Source organism: Cydia splendana, chromosome Z (assembly GCF_910591565.1).
Source record: "Cydia splendana chromosome Z, ilCydSple1.2, whole genome shotgun sequence".
Lineage (NCBI taxonomy): Eukaryota > Metazoa > Arthropoda > Insecta > Lepidoptera > Tortricidae > Cydia > Cydia splendana.
The window spans coordinates 36,500,018-36,519,616 of NC_085987.1; the positions used below are offsets into that span (position 1 = coordinate 36,500,018).

General features: G+C 36.8%; 2 protein-coding genes and 2 long non-coding RNA genes across 4 annotated transcripts in view; 1 reads left to right on the forward strand and 3 right to left on the reverse strand.

The window, feature by feature from the left end:
• Nucleotides 1-19,599, reverse strand: part of LOC134803930 (SCY1-like protein 2) — a 383,486-nt gene that overhangs the window by 156,563 nt on the left and 207,324 nt on the right. The window lies entirely within an intron of this gene.
• Nucleotides 1-19,599, reverse strand: part of LOC134803978 (calaxin-like) — a 95,639-nt gene that overhangs the window by 5,530 nt on the left and 70,510 nt on the right. The window lies entirely within an intron of this gene.
• On the forward strand, nucleotides 9,057-9,204 carry LOC134804336 (uncharacterized). The gene is made up of 2 exons (XR_010146108.1): nucleotides 9,057-9,134; nucleotides 9,167-9,204. It is a non-coding gene; the product is annotated as an uncharacterized LOC134804336 (long non-coding RNA).
• LOC134804337 (uncharacterized) lies at nucleotides 9,077-9,302 on the reverse strand. Its single transcript, XR_010146109.1, has 2 exons — nucleotides 9,214-9,302; nucleotides 9,077-9,180 (listed from the first exon to the last, which is right to left on the reverse strand). It is a non-coding gene; the product is annotated as an uncharacterized LOC134804337 (long non-coding RNA).

Here is a 19,599-nt window from a genome sequence, read left to right on the forward strand (position 1 = left end):
CCTTAGACCAATGTCGTGGCCAGGCCGCAACAGTCTAGACAAATCCCCTGGGGTGAGACCGATCGGCATCGGCGAATGCCTACGCAGGATCCTTTCGAAATGCATGATCTTGGCCTCCGGCTCTGAAGTCACCGAAGCCTGCGCACAATCGCAACTCTGTAGCGGGCTAAGTTGTGGTATCGAAGGTAATTATAGTTACTGGATCACGCTTCCTCGGTAGCTTCATTGGTGAGGGAAAAGAAAACTTTATTAGAGTTCGACCACAGAAACTTTGCAGCGCAATAATTTGACATTCAATTAAAAAACTATATATGGCGATGTTTTTCACCAGTCAATAACGTCATTCACATGGCATGTGTTTTGTCAAAATCGTATTGTCCATTGTGTTAATTGTTTTTTGGAGAAAGATCATGGTAAAACCATATAAAAGCGGAGTGCGGGAACTACTCTTCCGCATGATTAACAATTATCAAACAATAAAAATCAGCATGATTATTCATGCTGAAAAAATGCAATGTTTACAAAATTTGTTGAAGTTGATGACGGCTAAGTGGAATGAAACATCTTAATACTAACACCATATGTAGCTAATATAATATGGGTTTAGACTAACGTTTCAAACCAAATTGAACACACCTAATAGGTATAGATAGGTAGGCATACTTACCTTATGAACGTCATCTTTAAGTTACACATCATTATGGTTTAAATGTTGATGCTTGTTTAATTACATATTACATGCCTTTAGAAAAGTGAATGAAAATTGTTATTATTATATAAGTAGATAGGCTAAAGGTACCTACCATTTCTATTTAAACTGCACCAGCATTCCTGCTGTAGTTATTGTGGCGCGACAATGCTACGAGTAGATAGGCGCGAAGGGTTGGCTTCCTAATCTTCTCCGTACTTCGTACTAGAAATTTCGAGAAACTCAACTCATTGGTACGAGCCCGGTTTTGAGCTAGAACCCACAACCTCCATGCGTATGCTTACGGCATGGGTACCTACTAGTTAGAGCTCAAATTTATTTTCAATGTATGTTTATTGTTTTAATGGTTTATTGATATCAAATTTTCAGAGGAATTAAAAGATAGTGAGCTTAAGCGTAAAACAGAAATCGCACTATACAAACTAAAAGATTTGGAAGATGCTTTTACATGAGAAAAACACTATCTCCAGAAAATTTATTTGATGAGTGGTAGTTATTTATTTCTTAATTAGGGCACATAATTGGTAGAGATAGTTTCGTAGAGTAGTTACTCGAGCGTCTTAGAGACCTGTTGGATTCGTAAGATTAGATGATAGGAAGAAAGAAAGGTTAGATATAATAATGTCATTCCATTGTTAAAAGTATTTCCAGCGATCAGGATAGTGTCAAAAGGTTTTCAAAAATGTAAAGAAAAATCACCACCTGGAGAGTTACTCGAGCGCGTCAGATATTGGTTGGTAGTGTCAGTCGGCGCGGCGGTCAAGATGTCAGTTTTTTTTACTAATATCTGGGAGACCGAGCTTTGCTCGGTAAATATAGTTAAAAACTCAAAAATGCGCGTTTTCCCAGAGGTAAGACCTAGCTAGATCCATTTTTCGCCCCCGAAAAACCCCATAGAGCAAATTTTGTCGAAATCGTTAGAGCCGTTTCCGAGATCCCCGTAATATACTCGTATAAATAAATAAATAAACAAGAATTGCTCGTTTAAAGGTATAAGATTCTGGACGTACGGCTCAGTTTTAAGGACTCATACACCGTGGAGGTACTCTATAGGATGCAAGCTGGTATCCCCCTTATCTTAATCTAGACGCGCTCCAGTAACCCCAAAAGTCCTCTCTTGGGCTCCCCCTACCAATAGTTATTAGAAAAAGCAGTAGTTATTGTGTCTAAGGTAGAGAATAACCCTCCGAATTTCACAGAAAATATCGTCACACTTGCAAGAAAATACATTCAATACCTTAAACGTTAATAGAGTCAGGCTAAGCTAACTCTGCACCGTGTTTGATAATCACAGACTGTGCAATTGTTATTTTATACGTGAAACTTCTATGAAATTATAACGTTTAAAATAATACTTGCACGCTCTGTGCTATAAATACACTTCAGAGTTAGTTTGGTCTGACTCTAGTGGCATGGCATTAATTTACATAAAACACCTCATATTATATTTACTTCTAGGTGTATCCGAGAGAACATTAAGAGACATTAAAAAAGAAGGGCGATTAAATGAGAGTACCTGGAAGACTCCTAGAGCGAAGCGAATATGGTCACGCGACCAACCAAAACCAATATCGATAGCTTCGATAAAAACGCAATTAGGAATAAAATAAACGAGTTTTTTCTAGTTAAAAAAGAGGTACCAACACTTAAAAAACTCTTAATGGAACTTAAAGATTGCATACAATTTGACGGGGGTAGAGAGACTTTAAGGAAAATATTGTTAAGTATGGGGTACGAATTTACAAAAAAAAAACACTGAAGAACGTACAGCATTAATGAAAACACAAGACATTGCTGCATGGAGGGCACGATAAATACGTAAGATCTTGCAGCTTCGCAATGAATCCCCTGATGAAACCTACATCCATGTAAATCATAAACCGAAAAAATGTTGGCAAGGTCCAGGTACATCCAAAATGTTAGAAAAAGTGTCAAAGGGCAAAAGTTTTATTATAGGCCTGTTGCAAGTAACAAAGAATCATGGAAATAAAGGTTTCAAAGAAACATATATGTTAATATGATTCTAAAATATGGCCCAATCTCAGTATAAACAGAAGGATTATTAATATATTCAATAAAATAAAAGTGCAAAATTCTCCAATCGGCCATTATTACTGAAACGCCAATCAGAAGTGTTCTAAGCAGTGACGTCATCAATCCATAACATATTTCTTAGAGCAACATAGACAACCTCATTGACCGAAATCCATACGTCCTCACCAAAGAGTTCGAAGGTGCAAAAAAAAATTATTTCGCCACTAAACATTTATTACATCCAAAAAATATTATTACACGATATAAAGTAGATATCTATTTGTTATTATCTAAATAAAATGCTAAATAAAACGATATTTCACCAACAAACTTTTTTAATTATTTGGCTGAATGGAACTATCATTGCCATGTTGGCTGTCGTAACTAGAAAAAAATAAAGATTAAAAAGTAAAACCTGCGCTCGGTGATTTTCACTCAAAATTTACATGTATCTAAATAATACATCTTAAATTGCGACCGTGTGAGAGTTTTTGTGTAAAATGAGTTATTGTGATAAATTTTTGTAATGTATTTATCATCCCTATATCGTAATATATGGTGCTGAATTAACAATATCATTCGGATTCAAGGGAAATTCGTAACTGTAAGTATGTAAACAATGTCTACCACCCTGCCACCAACTAATTGATGACGTCACAAATGGCGTGCGAGGCGTTTTCGCGCGAGATTTAAACTAACTATAATAAAATGCAATTATTTATTTTAAATCTTATGAGTATAGCTGAAATATTGTGTTTTTCGGAACCAATACTAGTGTACCGACAATAATAAAAGGGATTTCAAAATTTGTCATCAGGCCTATTGTCCACGCTGGCACAGAAACGGGATTTGTAGACAATGCTCTTCTCGTTTTTAGTACGAAGTCAAAACAAGCAGATTATCATGACGACATGAACGCTGCAAACTTTTCCAAGTGGGTTTCGCAAAAATTGCTGCCGAATTTAGACCATCCTATAGCCGGAGAGCTAGCCACGGAACCAGGTATGCAATTTATAGAGCAACGAAATCCCTCTAGTTAGTGTGCCATACTATCATTATTAATTAATTCGGGCGCCTGGCAGCTGTTCAGCGGTGGGTGCGGGAGTGGATGGGCAACAAAGGGGTTGTAAAATCTATTGAAGGTGTGCAATTTATAGAGCTCTGAGTTTGGTGTGATATAATAGCTAATTATGTATTTAATTCAAATATAACAATGCCAGGCGTTTTATTTGGGGGAAAAGTAGTGCCAGGTGATAAAAATACACAATCACTTGTGCCCCTGCAGGATGATCACGAGCAAATTGCACCTAACTCACAATTGCTTTAAGCATAGTGTCGTAAATGTCTTCTACTTTTTGTACTCTGTCACAGAATAAATAACAGTACTACCCTGTTCAATTACGCCTAGGTAAGTTTTAGGAAAAAGTAGAAGACATATACGACACTATGCGTAATGAAATTGTGAGTCAGGTGAAATTTGCTCGTGATCTTCCTGCAGGCGCACAAGTGATTGTGTATTTTCATCACCTGTCACTACTTTTCCCCCAAATAAAACGCCTGGCATTGTTATATTTGAATGAAATACATAATTAGCTATTATATCACACCAAACACAGAGCTCTATAAATTGCACACCTTCAATTGATTTTACAACCACTTTGTTGCCCATCCACTCCCACACCCACCGCTAAACAGCTGCCAGGCGCCCGGATTAATAAATAATGATAGTATGGCATACTAACTAGAGGGATTTCGTTGCTCTATAAATTGCATACTTATTGCCATGGCTAGCTCTTAGACCACTAGTGTCATTGTGTTTGATAATGCTAGCTACCACAGCATACAAGTAAATAGATCTCCTAATAAGGGATCTAATAAGCAAGAAATGAGGGACTGGTTGACAGCCAACAACATTCCTTGGACAGAAGAATTGACAAAAGGCGAATTATACGGTCTGATCGAACAACATAAACCTGACCCAATATATTACATCGATGAACTGTTGCGATCCCATGGACATGAAGTTTTACGATTTCCACCGTATCATTGTCATTTAAACCCCATCGAAATGGTATGGAGCCAAGCAAAACGAAAGGTAGCAGAGAAAAATGTAAATGGCACTGTAACGGAGATGACTAGAAAAATTGAAGAAGCCTTTGCTTGATGACTAGAAAAAATATATAGATCATGTCAAGCGACTCGAACTAGATCACCAACATAAAGATAATTTAGATGGTTTAGAACAACCATTCATAATAAATCTGCAAGAGTCGGATAGTGACGAAAGTATACAATACGAAGAGATAGAATACTTGCAAGAGTTTGAGAGTGAAGAAAGTATACAATAGGAAGAGATAGAATACTTGCAAGAGTTTGAGAGTGACGAAAGTATACAATACGAAGAGATAGAATACTTAGAGCCTTCCTCCAATGAGGATTAATAAAAGAAAAACAAATATACGTAGAGTCGGACCAAGCAAAGTCTGCAGCGGATTTGATAGCCCACGCAGTGCAAGTGTTATTTTAAACGTCAAACAATTTCAATTTTATGAAATTATGTTAATTATGACGTATAAATAACACTTGCACTGCGTGGGCTATCAAATCCACTGAAGACTTTTCTTCGTCCGACTCTATAATATATGTACAGTCAGACCAAGACAAGTCTGCAGTGGTTTTGATAGCACACGCAGTGCAAGTGTTATTTTACCGTAATAATTAATAATTTCAAATTCCCTTTACAAACTTCCATCCCGCTTTTTATACATCCTTAAGGTATGATTTCGGGAACACAAACTATTATTAATCCTTCCCCATAACTTAAACCGATCCGATCCGATAGATCTCCATACCAAATTTCATCTAAATCGGTTCAACGGTTTAAGCGTGAAAAGGTAACAGACAGATACGCTTTCGCATTTTTTATAATAATAGAAATAGTTATAAACAAATATAATAACATAAAGTACTTATTATTTGGTGCTTAGAAAACATTCCTCTTATGTGTCGTGTTTTCCACCTCATCTGATATGATCGTGCAACAATATATGTCACTAGAATTAATTGTTATGTTAACAAATCTCAATTTGCCGGTTAGAACAGGTTAGAAAGGGTTGCAGTGAGTTTTATAGTAAAAACACTCGTCTTATGTATGTATAAATAGGTACCTACTTAATAACATAGGTATTAAAACACATAGGTGTAAAAATAATAAAAATAAGGAAACCAACATTGTTTTATTATAGATTCCATTTATTTATTCAAATATAATTTTCTCAACATACCTGGAAAAATTATTATAATTATATTCGTAATAATGCACAGCTTATATTTCTCATAGACGGTAAATATGGTAGAAATTTTCACAAATATCGAGACCATCGAATCCATTTTCTGTGGTGTTGTCACATACTGATTTTTAAAAACTACTATTTATCGAGCGCTGCAGACTTTCTATGGTCTTCTACAGTAGAAAAGCTCTCAGATATATGCAAAGATTCACCACAAGCCGCCTACACCGATCTCACTAAAGCAGCCCAATTCAAATGGTCATTCCTATTAAGAGTTTTAGAAAACGCTAATCAATCCTTTAAACGTCTTACAAACAAACTACGCACCAGCTGCTTTCTACCAAACCTACTAGGAGGCGACGTATCACCGCTAGAAGGCGATTTATTCTCATTACCAGTTCACAAAAGGGGTCTAGCCATTCCTGCAGCTTCTAAAAAAATAACTTTTTTTTTAGCCTATTAGTGTGTCCCACTGGTGGGCAAAGGCCTCCCCTCTTTCGCGCCACTTGTCTCTGTCCAAAATGAATAACTTAAATCATGAAAACTCCAAAAAAGGCTGCACACCCCTATCATCCGCCTTAATCGAAAATAAATGCCTGGACCTCACTCAACACCACACAACCCTCAGAGATGTAAGAAAAGAATGCTGGAAAGAGAAGGATTCTCAAGACAACGACCTAATGGAATCTATTCTAGACAAACTTTCTCCCACCAAGAAACGTGCAATCGAGCGTTCAATTTTTATGAAAACTAAAACAAAATCTTCCATTTGGCTCTCAGTCATACCAACAAGGAAAGACCATTTTGACTTATCGCCACTATAATTCAGAGACGCACTGGCACTGCGATACCACAGAACACCTGTCTCCATGCCCATGATGGATGCGGCAATGATGACTTCAACGTCGACCATGCCCTCTGCTGCAAAACGGGTGGTTTAATAACACGTCGCCACAATGAAATCAGAGACCTTTTTTGTGAACTATGCCAAAACGCTTGAGGAAATGTTATCAGAGAATCGATCATCACCGAAGGCGATTGTGGACTTCGTGGAGACCTCTGCTGCCGTGGCGTTTGGGATGCACAGAGGGAGGCTTATTTGACATCCGTGTCGTAGACACAGACGCTCCCTCGTACATCTCACGCCCGGTAGCTTCCGTTTTAAAATCCGCAGAAGAGGAGAAAAAACGAAAATATAGCAGCGCCTGTGAGAAACACGTCACGTAACATTCACCCCTCTCGTCACATCCGTCGACGGAGTCTTCGCTCCTCAAATGTCCGCCTTCATCAAACACCTCGGTGAAGCTATTGCTGACCGCTGGAACAGATCCCTAAGTGTCGTAATGGGCTGGCTTAGATCAATGATCACAATTTTGATAATCAGAGCCACAAGCATGTGCATACGCGGTACACGGCAAAGATTTAAATCCACAAAAAAAATCCTAGGCTTCGACGACGGGGCAGCCCTACCGCAGCCCTAGCCCTAACCCGCCACTACCAACCAACTCGCTTCATAAAGACCGTATCGTTAAGTATAGGGACAGATAAAACCTAGTCTAACTGTTCGCATGTGTATTATTTTGTATTACTATGTTCTAAGAGTTTTATCTGTGGGTATTTTTAAGCTATATCTAATTTAAGAAGGTTTGACATTTTTATATTTTAGGGATTTTATGATGCTTTTAATACTGTATAGCAAATACAGTCCGGACAAGCCTATCGAGCTGAATTTGAGACTATTTCACCGACTCTTTGGTACGATTTAAAGTAACAACAGGATAATAGGCTGCCAAAACATGTTTTCTATGTGTCCTCTTCATGATTGTTCAATCGAGCAGCTGCGGAATAAATGTGGTGAATTTTGATTTTTACATAAAAACGATTTTTCACCCCACGTTTTGGAATCCCTTCAATTTCTGATGCAAGCGAAATGACGGAGACAGCTAGAAGAATACGGTAAAAACCAAAGCCTAACGGACATTCGTGGCGTTGATCCATCGCTAGAGCGGGTCGATAGAAACGCTCCATGATAGTTATATTAGATGTCTAAGTCAGAGTTGTCGTAAGTAACATGCTATATTCTCTAAAAGGCCACCATGCACAGATCCTAAACTTTTTTTTGCGAAAAGAAATGCTTAGACTATGTCCAGATGTTTCGCTATACGAATCATGTGTAATTGCTGTTTACATAGTACGTTTTTTTTGTGTCTTGTTCACAAACCGCAAATTTTCTTGTAGTATTTGCCAGCAGTCGTTATTGTTACTCGAGAGGATTGGGTAAATTTCATCCAAACCATATGCTTTACGCCGAGCTCCCAGGACGAAATGTGTATCTTATTAAAGCACAAATTAAACACATGTGTAATTTTGAAATAAAAGTATATTAATTAACGATACGGTCTTTATATGTATTTTGTATTTCCTTATTTCAGTTTAAATAAACTTGTTGCTATGAAAAAATTTGAACTTTAGGCATTTGAGAAAAATACACACTGGGATTCAGATACCTTCCGTTTTGACATCTAGGAATTTTGGTCAATGGGTATGACGAAATTAAGGTACAATGAAACCAAAGCCTAAAAATACTTGACTCAGGTAAACCTTAGCTAATGCTCTTCGTAGTCGTATGAGTGAAGTGTTCGCATAGAGTCAGACCATCCATATTTGAAGTTTTAAGTAATATTGAAAATTCTTACCCCAAGGGGTTAAAAAAGAGGTTGGATGTTTGATTTGATAGCTGTTGGTCCGAAACCCGATTCGTCCAAATGAATTTAAGTACGCTTTTCGCCCAACACGCTTTTCGTCCAACACGCTTTTAGGCCAACACGCTTTTCGTCCAACACGCTTTTAGGCCAACACGCTTTTCGTCCAACACGCATTACGTCCAACACACTTTACGTCCAACAGGCTTTTCGTCCAACACGCTTTTAGTCCAACACGCTTTTCGTCCAACACGCATTACGTCCAACACGCTTTTAGTCCAACACGCTTTACGTCAAAATACACCCTGTATATAGGTGCGGGAAAGGTGCGTAAATATTTATTTGTGCAACAAGAGAGGAAAGTTGGTTTTTCTTGCGAGTGTTTATTTTGAGTCCCGAGTAAGCGAAAGATTCTATCATTGAATCACGAGCGAAGCGAGTGATTCTCATTTAGAATCTTGAGCGTAGCGAGGGACACAAAAACACGAGATGTAAAATAACTTTGCTCTCGTGTTACACATACAACTTTTCACCTCAGTAGTGAGAAAATATTATATAAAATTATATATAAAAATATATATACATACAAGATACAAAATAATTGAATGTATATATATTTTTTATATAATATTTTCTTACTACTGAGGTGAAAAGTTGTATGTGTAACACGAGAGCAAAAACCAACCTTCCTCTCTTGTTGCACAAATAACTATGAATGGGCACTTTAATGCTTGGCCATAAAAGATGGCTGTGAACGCCAGGGCAAGTCTTATACATATATCTGATAGCGACTATATGAAGACTATACTAGGAAGTTGTTGAAGAGTTTAAAACCTTTATCTAATAATATAGATAATATATTAATACTGGCCACTTAATTTATAATGGAATAGGTAGGTACAATGACAAGTTTTACTCGTAATGTGACTGCATTTTGTTCTCATTGGAGATTATTTTTGCATCAATGAAGAATAATGAGTGATTTGTTGGATCTAACGTTTGTGAAAAGCAAAAGGGGTGCCCCGGCACTATTAAGAAGCGGTTACCGCTACAATTTGAACCAAAAAGTACAAACAGGAAATACATTGTGGCAATGTTCCAACAGATACGAGTGTAGTGCTAGTGTAACGCTGAACGAAACACGGGACGTAATACTTCGCGAGAGCCAGCATACGTGCGAACCCGACTTTTCTAGAAATGCCATAGATGTAGCAATGGCCGCTTGCAAAGATAGAATTGTAAAAGATTATAGATCTGTACAGCAAGTTTTCGAAGAATCTATCCAGCAGCTTGATGACAGTGGCATTGTAGAGCCAGACGAGCTACTGACGTATCATTCTAAAAGAGATTCACTAACAAGGCATAAAAAAAAACTCTGGAACTAAAAAGTTTATCATTTCGTGAGCCACGCGACGTAAAAATTCCGGAATCATTAGCAGATGATTTTTTATTGAAAGAAATTGGCGACGAAAAGAAAATATTGGTATTTTGTACAAAGATGGCACGCAAGTTACTTGAAAAAACTAAAAAAAATGACACAAGTTTTACGCTGACGGCACGTTTAAGAGAGCAGCTAAGCCCTTCAAACAAATTTTTACGTTGCATGTAGAATTAAATCCTGACAATAAATTCCAGACGATTGTTCCAGTTGTTTACTGTTTACTTCCTAATAAAGAACAGAAAACTTACCAAACACTGTTCACTGTCCTAAAAGAAGAATTCGGTGTTGAGATCAGCTACTACAAAGCTGACTTTGAACCGGCACAATTCAATGCCTTGAAAAAAGTGTACCCAGATGTCTACACAAGTGGTTGCTTTTTCCATTATCATAAAGCCATCCGCGAAAAGTGTGAAAAATTGCACTTAAATCTGACATCAGGTGGCAGAAACGTCAAGAGACTCTGCTCATATTTGACGTTATTACCAACAAATTTCATGACTGACGCGTGGCTTGATATAAAGAAAGTCGGTGAAATGTGTGAAGATGTTACGGCTTTTGAGAATTTTTGTACATATTTCGAAGGACAATGGGTACCATATTTCAAGATGTTAAGCGTGGCTGAAGAAAATCAACGAACAACAAATCCTTTAGAAGGATGGCACAGTAGGCTTAATAAAAAAGTTCCTATAAAGCCGAATGTGTTGTTGTTAGTAGGTATTTTGAAGAAAGAAGGGCGACATTATGATATCCATATTAAAAGAAAAACTCCTATGAGTAGAATGAGAAGATTACGAGATCTTCGATTTAACGAGTATTTAAAGAAAAAAATAAGACTATTAAAGAAATGTCACATAACAGCTATGCAGTTTCTTAAGAAGATAATATTCGCCAAAATGATTTAACTTGAAACTGAGTTTATAGAATGGAAAGTGAGTGAAGGGATTTTGTGGAAAAGAGAGATAAATTTTAATTTTATGATTTATGATAAGTACCTATGTTTAATTTTTGTTTTATGTAAGACTAATAATATAGACGTAATAAATAATATTTTTTTTAATTATTAATTTCTCTTTATTACTTTAAAATGTAGGCTAGGTTTTTTTACAGTATATAATTATAAAAAGTTAAATAAAAATAAAAGTAAGTACAAAATATAAAACAAAAAAGAAATAAATAAATTAGGATTGTTCATTTTTTTTAGACCCCCATTTTTATTTTATTTTCTGAAAATATAGGTTAATTTAAGATATCAATTTGAATGATTTAGAATTTCGTGGCTCGGTTGAATATTTATAATTTATTGAAAATATGAGATACGACTTCTCGTAAATTACATGCCGTGGCTGAATTGATAAAGCACAAGCAACAACAAGCATAAAAAATAGTTGTCATTGTCTATTGATTGTAATTGTCAATGTGTTGTCATATGTCAGTAGTGTAGCGTGTAGTAAATATGGACGGAAAATATGTAAAAGCTGATTCAAGAAATCTGCCTAGGTTAGATAACATTGTTTTGCTAGAGTACCTGGCATCTAACCCCAACCATAACTTGGCGGAAATCAGGGGAGCAAAAATACAAATGTAAGTTCATAACATTTTGTAATTCAATTTGTTTACGTTTTGATTCTTAAAATTGTAGCAAGCGTCCATTGCTAAGGCCGCTTAGCATCCAGTGCAGGGCCGTCTTAAACTATTCTGGGGCCCCTGGGCACATAAGAATTTCGGGCCCTTTTGGAAAGTAAAGAAAGCGAATTAAACTAAGATTTTTCTACTATGATCTATTTATTACGGGTAACCAAATATACTATTACTGTCTGTCCTTCGGGGCCCCCCGAGGATGGGGCCCCGTGTGCCCTTATGGTAAAGACTTAACTTTTAAATGTAAACTTCATATATAAGTTTTTTCTTCTTAGTTAAGAAATATAATTTAACTGCTACATTGGGATATTGAATTACATGCTCATTTTGCTAAATATAGGTTATCATATCACATATATTATTTCAGGTCATCACGTGATTCTTACTTGGAAACAGCTGTAGGATATGTTCAACTATGTAGAGAAGGCGGAGAGTGCAAAGTAAAGGCAAGAGTAGTTCCTGAACACAATGTTAACAAAAAACCCTATACAGTTGTGTGCAGAATAGATGAAGATGATGATATTATTATAGACTCAACTTGTGAGGATCCAACTTGTGCTGCAGCTGCAGGTAATAATACATTTGTATTCAAATTTATTCCTTAATTTTTTCGTAACAACCTGGTAAAAACTCCCGGGATGCCAAGAAGATAATATTGCAGTATTTTAAAAGCGCCTATCTTTCACAAACATGTATGGATTAGGTATTTTATTTAGTAACTAGCTTTTGCTCGTACCTATTGTATGCATGAAATACAATTTCAATAAATATCTCCAGTTTTATCCTGTCAAGGGATGACTTTCTATATACCTATTCATAGTCTAATAAAACATGCTCTTCTCTTCCCAGAGTGACACAGGCCTACGTCACAATAACATGGCCGCTATATATAGCGCTATCGCATATTATCATATAGCGCTGTCGCATGATGACAAAGGCTTGTGTCAGTTAGGTGACCTGGAAAAGACGGGAAGAGAGTACCAGGCGGAGTATATAATTATACCATGTACCTATTTATCTTATGTTTACACTTTTTGTTTCGCCATGAAAACAATAACCTTCATTTAAATATAATTTGTGTTTAGGTGGTTGCAAGCACTCACTGTTGCTTCTCTTCTGGTTGGTCAAAAAGAGTTTGGAACCGGCATCAACTTCGACTGAATGTTACTGGAACAAACCACCATTGTCAGCTGCTCGTGCAGACCATATCTCAAGCAAAGACATATTTCCCAGAGCAAAAAAAATTCAACTGGCTCCTGAAGATCCTTCCATTCTAGCGGAATTTTATGAAGAATGTGAGAAGAGACAGATCAAAAATTCTTTGATTGTTAAGCACAATCCAGACGGGCCTAGAGAACTTAACATGAACATTTTTGATCTAACCCTTACATTTGTAGAAAACAATTCAACCCATGATTATTCCAGTTTTAAAGATTTTTTAACCGACTTCAATTTCATAGAAGGAGGAGGTTCTGTATTCGGTTGTGGCTATTTTTTTTTTTTTTTTTTTTTTCTATGTACGTTCACCGATTACTTCGACATCCGTAGTCCGATTTGAGTAATTCTTTTTTTGTTTGAAAGGAGCTACCTCCGAGTTGGTCCCATTTTAATTTGGTTCTGTTCTGATGATGGGATCCATGAGGAATTGAGGGAACTCCTCAATTTTTAAAGGCACATGCATGGTGTTTTGGGCGTTTTCTTAAGCAACTCGAGCATTTTCTCCCGAAAACCACCAATTTGATGAAGTAGACCTGATGATGATGATTATTTTGACGATAATGATGATGATTTCTTTAAATGTAAGTATGTTCAGCGATTACTCCGGCACCTGTGATCCGATTTGAGTAATTCTTTTTTTGTTTGGAAGAAGTTACCTCCAAGGTGTTTCCGTATTATTTTTGGTTCTGGTCTGATGATGGAATCCATGAGGAATTGAGGGAACTCCTCAATTTTTAAAGGCACGTGTTAAGTGATTTCGGGGTTTTCTAAAGTAACTCGAGCATTTGCTTCCGAAAACCACCAATTTGATGTACTGCAACTGTAGCCTTACCACGAGTTTGACATTGACACATTCGCTAACAAGTCGTTATTCCCTAACAAGATGCATCTAAATGTAACTTTTTATGCAACTCGCTCACACTAAGGTTAGTACGAGCGAGATGCATAAGAAGCAAGTTACAAACATGCTAGCGAATATATCAATGTCAAACTCGTGGTAAGCTGGTAAGGTTTACTGATCGGGGATTAGGGTTAAGGGGTCAGGGATTAAGGGGTCGGGGAATGGCGGTTGAAGGGTTGCTGGTTCAGGATCGAGGGGTTCCTGGATCAGGGGTTGATGTGCTGTGAGGTTGAGTGATCGGGGGGCTGAGGGATTGGGTCAGTGGCGGGGCGGGCGGATGGATTTAGTTGACAGGAATTATAATTTCCTAGACGGACTCGAGAAAATTTCTGGTTCAGGGTCGAGGGGTTCCTGGATCAGGGGTTGATGCGCTGTGAGGTTGAGTGATCGGGGCGTTGAGGGATTGGGTCAGTGGCGGGGCGGAGGATGGATTTAGTGTAGTAGTGACAGGAATTATAATTTCCCAGACGGACTCGAGAAAATTCCTGATTACATATTTATTAAAGAAATAGGTACACGAATTTAGTGTTAAACATGATCTTGTTTTTCATTCATGCGTCGCGCTCTTAACAATGCGTTAAAACTAAAAATGGAAAAATAAAAACTTTTTACAAAAAAAAGCAAACCGACTTCAAAAAGGATGAAATAAAATATTATCCTTTTTGAAGTCTATGCGTTACCAACTGATATGTTTGAAGTCGGTGCCAAGCCAAGTAGTAACAATACCAGTCAAAAATAATCAGCTTTATGGCTATAAATCCCATTAGAACTGTACTAATAACTATTACAAATGTGTAAGTAATTCTGTCTGCCTCTTTGTCGCCTTTTCATGGCTAAACAACTGAACCGCTTTAGGTGAAATTTGGCAAGAAGGTAAATTTCTTGAATTGTTTTATATTTTGAAATGTAGTCCTCTGGATAAGGGACGGGAAATTACTCAGTCCCAATCTCACACTTGCGTGCTATAGACTGTTCGAGCATTAGTAAGAAATGCTCTTTAAAAAATACGACGGAAAAAAAATGCATTGGATTTCCACTAATGTGCCGACAAACATGGTACAGACTGCGCCAAGAAGGTTTGATCGTGTGTTCTGAGGTGTGTTCTTAGATACAATCGACGTCAAAGATATGTAATAAGGCGAAAAGTGTAAACATATTTTTAACGTCGACTGTACCTACAGAAAGTATGTTCATTGTCGTCGTGTAAGGCAATCCAACGTAGGTACATCCTTATCGAATCGCACCAAAATCATGGTATGCTTCAAAATTTGGCTTGGCACCGACTTCAAACATATCAGTTGGTAACGCATAGACTTCAAAAAGGATAATATTTTATTTCATCCTTTTTGAAGTCGGTTTACTTTTTTTTGTAAAAAGTTTTTATTGGATGAAGTGGTTGACAGTAATGTTATAAAGAGTATAAATGAGAAAACTGAAGGCCAAAGTAATTGTAAGTATTGGCATAACATACGGCAGGGGAGGCTTACTGCATCCAAGCTTCATGAAGCTGCTCATTGTCAAACTGATGGTTCATTAGTGCAACAAATACTGGGCGGATACAAAGTCCCAGAAACCAAACAAATTCAACGTGGAAGAAAGCTTGAATTGAGTGTGCTAAAAGAAGTTGAGCGTAAACTGAGTGTAGATATACATAAATCTGGTTTTGTATTAATTAATGGAATATTAGGGGCATCTCCTGATGGTGTGGCCGAGGACTTTGTTGTGGAAATAAAATGCCCATCAACAGAAAAAGCATGTTTAGTTAAAAAAAAAACAAATGTATATTAAATATTAGCGACCCGCCCTGGCTTTGCATGGGAAGTTACACAAAACCTTAACAAATTATACACTCAAGCCTTCCTCAATAATACCTACATATATAAACTATTATAGCAGTTGTACTAACAAATGGCGGACTTAATGCCGTAAGACATTCCTACCAGTCGTCCAATGGGTCAAAGCAGAAAGATTAAGTAAAAGTGCAGGGTATTTTAAAGTAAATGACATTGTAACCAAGACATTAGATGCATATTTTACTATACCTCTTCCTGTAAATGAACTCCAATATTTCTAAGTTTAGCTGTGGGTTTAAATCTTGGTTCTTGCTTTGCAAATTTAAAGTAGATATTTGACAAATCTTGTCCAGGCTGTAACATTAAATTATTTATATCATTTATATGTTACCTATATATCTGTTTATTAAATTTTACTGAGTCAACAGTCAGAATCAGAGTAAGTGTGAACAATAGCTAGTGACATAATATATTTGTGGATATGACGTCCAACTTTCAATCCGGATCCGGAGGTCGTGGATTCAAATTCTGGCTCGTACCAATGAGTTTTTCGGAACTTATGTACGAAATATCATTCGATATTTACCACTAGCTTATCGGTGAAGGAAAATATCGTGAGGTAACCTGACTATATTATATGCGAAGAAATTCAAAGGTGTAATGTGAAGTGCCCCATTCGCATTGGGCTAGCGTGGGGATTATAGCCCACGCCCTCTCGCGCATGAGAGGAGGCCTGTGTCCAGTAGTGGGACATATACAGGCTGAATTTTTATTTATATTTATTTGTAATATAATATACTTAAGGTATATTAATTTTATACTTACATCGAAGTGGTCCTCGCAGCAATACTGTGAGTAACATGGGAAGTACTCCACATTCGCTTGACACCATCTTTCACGCAGGTCTTCCCGGATTCGAACAATTATTTTTGTCGAATTTTTGGAATTATTCCCACACGTGGGAATAAAGCATTTTATGTACTTTTCCATTAATCAAATCGTAGGTAGATTTGATTACAAAACAAATCGTAACATTCGGTTTAACAGAAAAATTTTATGACAAAGATGACTTTGACAATTACGTGAGTGACGGATAGATACTATGGTTCGATAACTTTTATTATGCGATGACTTTACATTCAGCCAACGAGAAAGGTCAAACTAAGGTCATAAGGATATTTGTTGAAATATCTTCAATCCTCAATTATTATATCGCAGCAAATGTCGGAAACTGTTTGAAAACCTCATATCTCGAAATGGTTTTCGAAATAGAACATTTAAAAAAAAAAGAACAATCCTAAAATTGTGATGTATTAGTTTCTACCGGGTTTACTTATAGTCAGTCAGTTTACTTATAGCGAGTCAACCGCTGCTTCGTGGGTTTGTGACGTAGAACCGGCCAGTAGTGATCCAACTATTTCGCGTGCTTTCTCATCGCCATCGTGGCTCTGTGGTAAGGCGAGCGACTTCTATGCAGAGGGCCGGCGGTTCAAACCCCGGTATCGGAATTCATTTTTCTTTATTTTAAGATTTTTAAGACATCCTTATATAAATATAGGTATGCCATCAAAAACAAAACTTGTAAAAAAAAACCAAGTCTCGCAACTCAGTTCTTCTACCGTAAAAAGTTGTGAGATCCATGTAATACCAAGTCGGTTGATTTATTCAGTCCCTACTTAAGGGACCTTCTGTCATAAGTTATTACGTAATTAGCTAATCTAACAACATCTTATAGTGACCACATTAATATTAAAAATCTTTTATGTTTAAATAAAATAGATTGACTTGGCCATGTTTCATGAAAATCTGTTGAGCCGTTTAAAGATCATCAGCTCTTTTCTAGTTGATGAGGGGATCTGATTTGTGTCATAGATAATTTTACCCCGAGTGTTCTTAGCCATGTTTCATGAAAATCTGTTCAGCCGTTTGAAGATCATCAGCTCTTTTCGTTGATGAGGGGATCTGACTACCTTCCATATGTCCTATTGATTCGAAATTAGGTACCGTGTTACTTCAATGATATTGAAACAACATGGTAAGGTAACCCATGACTTTAAATATGACATGTTAGAGTAAGGTTTAGATTTCGAAGGTGGGTAATTAAATGGGATTAATTACCCAAGTAGCACAGATAGCTCTATAACTACTCACTTTTAGTTCTATCTAACGCTCTGTGCGTATTAAGACACTTATAAGAGCACACTCGTGGTCCTACAGCTGTATAATAGATCTCAGTGATATTTATATAGCTTAGGGCTGATTAAAAGCTGCATTACGGCTCTGAAAACTACCATTAATACGCAAAGAGTGATATAAAGGTATATTTGCTACGACCCTATACAGCTTTAAGGGTTATCAAATGCTTTAACCGTTATAAGGTCTGTTTAGTGGATAAAATTACGCCATGTGCTGTATAAGGAGGTAATTGTGGACTTTTATTACGTTGACTTATTAAGGGAACACAAGTGAACTATTATGAAGCTAATAGACGTATAATGGAACACATGTGGCACATAATACAGCTTGTCGCTTAACATGTTTACCGCTAAGCAGCTTTTATTACACTGACTTTTAAGGGAGCACGAGTGAACTAATATGAAGCCAATAGACGTATAATGGAACACATGTGGCACATAATACAGCTTATCGCTGAACGTGTTTACCGCTAAGCAGCTTTTATTACGCTGACTTTTTAAGGAAGCACGAATGAACTATTATGAAGCCAATAGACGTATAATGGAACACACTTGGCACATAATACAGCTTATCGCTGAACATGTTTACCGCTAAGCAGCTTTTATTACGCTGACTTTTAAGGGAGCACGAGTGAACTAATATGAAGCCAATAGACGTATAAATGGAACACATGGGGCGCATAATACAGCTTATAGCTGAACATGTTTACCGCTAAGCAGCTTTTATTATTCTGACTTTTTGAGGAAGCACGAATGAACTATTATGAAGCCAATAGACGTATAATGGAACACATGGGGCGCATAATACAGCTTATCGCTGAACATGTTTACCGCTAAAGCAGCTTTTATTTCGCTGACTTATTATAAGGGAGAACGAGTGAACTATTATGAAACTAATAGACGTATAATCGAACACATGTGGCGCATAATACGGCTTAGCGCTGAACATGTTTACCGCTAAGCAGCCTATTATACTGCCATTGGGACTGTCTGCATAGCGGCTGTTAAAACGTTCACAAGATGCCTTATAACTGTTTAGAGGTTCACTAGTGTATCGAAATAACGACTTGGACTTTATAGTGGTTCACTTAAGTATCTTTATCAGATATATAACAGTCGTATGCTGCATATAAGAATTTTAACGGTTCACGTTGCTTTTTAACATTGACCGCCATTTTATTGTATATAACCTATAAAATTGAAATTGCTTTTCCAACTTTTAAGGGTAACAATAAGGTTTTGTGCCTGAGTTCTTAACCTAAATCATTAGTTTAGTACTTCCTATAACGTATTATTAACTTTTTATCTCATAATTCTGTCCAAACCACTGAAATAGTTTTTACACATAGCTTATTTATATCATTAATTTAAATAAATACTGATTATTTTCGTGGCGCACTGAAATTTTCTTAGATAATGTATATATATAATATCAATAAACTTGCATTCCCAAACATCTTTCTCGCATTAATATATAAAACATAACATTTAACTAAACACTTTAACAAAATGACTTATGGTGTCGTTGCGCTTAACGTTTTTGCTTCAATATAAATATGTTCACCTCTGCGTTCGTCGTCACTATACAAAATTTAATAGCTGATTTTTAAGGCAGAGGTGTAAAAGTATGTTATTAATTATCTTTTATTCAGCCCAACGTCAATCTTTCCCGGTATTA